This window comes from Gavialis gangeticus, unplaced genomic scaffold (genome assembly GCF_001723915.1).
Source record: "Gavialis gangeticus isolate Ggan-Ray unplaced genomic scaffold, GavGan_comp1, whole genome shotgun sequence".
Classification (NCBI taxonomy): Eukaryota; Metazoa; Chordata; order Crocodylia; family Gavialidae; genus Gavialis; species Gavialis gangeticus.
The window spans coordinates 129,707,062-129,707,928 of record NW_017729022.1 but is presented as its reverse complement, the minus strand read 5'-3'; the positions used below and the strand labels follow the sequence as shown (position 1 = coordinate 129,707,928).

The following is an 867-nucleotide window of genomic DNA, read 5'->3' as shown; positions in this document are numbered from 1 at the left end:
CCAGGGTCTACGTGGGGTCTGCAGGCAGTTAAATATATAGGGCATGGGCCTGGGGAGCCACCTCTCCCACTGCTGTGCAAGGGGAAAAGGCCTGGAGGGGGGGAGGGGGGGAAGTGGTCCATGTCCTGCAAATGTAGCCTGCATGGCTGAGGATGGGGGTCTGCATGCTGCTGGAGCAGCCCATGCAATAAGGGGGTCCTAGGGGCCCACCCCCACAGCGTGCAGCCTGTGCAACACATGCTGGTGTCATCTGGGGCCCACAACCTCACCATATCTGAACAGCCCTGGACTAGCTTATCCTTGAGATCTCTTCCACATCTTTGCAGTATATGCCTACAATTTCTATTTAATTAACCACAGTGACTGATCAATTTAGTAAAGGACACTTGCATATGCTTTATGTTGGCAGAAAAGGACAGCACAAATTTCCCCTTATGGCTCCAGCTACATTCATCCTTGAAAACAAGCATGTTGTGCTAAATCAAGGACGTCCCTTGGTGTTATACGCAGGTATTTAACTTTCCTGTGGTCTTAATTTTAGAAGAAAACAGTTAACAGGAAGTAACATGGTCATTGTGGTTAATTAAATAGAAATTGTAGGCATATACTGCAGAGACGTGGAAGAGATCTCAAGGATAAGCTAGATCAGGGCTGTTCAGATCTGGTGAGGCTGTGGGCCCCAGATGACACCAGGCTGCATGCTGTGGGGGTGGGCCCCTAGGACCCCGTCACTGCAGGGGCTGCTCCAGCAGCATGCAGACCCCCATCCTCAGCCATGCAGGCTACATTACCAGGATATGAACCACTCCTCCCCCCCCCACAGGCCTTTCCCCCTTGCACAGCAGTGGGAGAGGTGGCTGCCCAGGC

At 52.2% G+C, this 867-nt stretch overlaps 1 protein-coding gene across 1 annotated transcript in view; it reads left to right on the top strand.

Annotated features, from left to right (window-relative positions):
• MRPS5 (mitochondrial ribosomal protein S5) overlaps nt 1-867 on the top strand; it is a 147,720-nt gene that overhangs the window by 16,456 nt on the left and 130,397 nt on the right. The gene's annotated exons all lie outside the window — the stretch shown is intronic.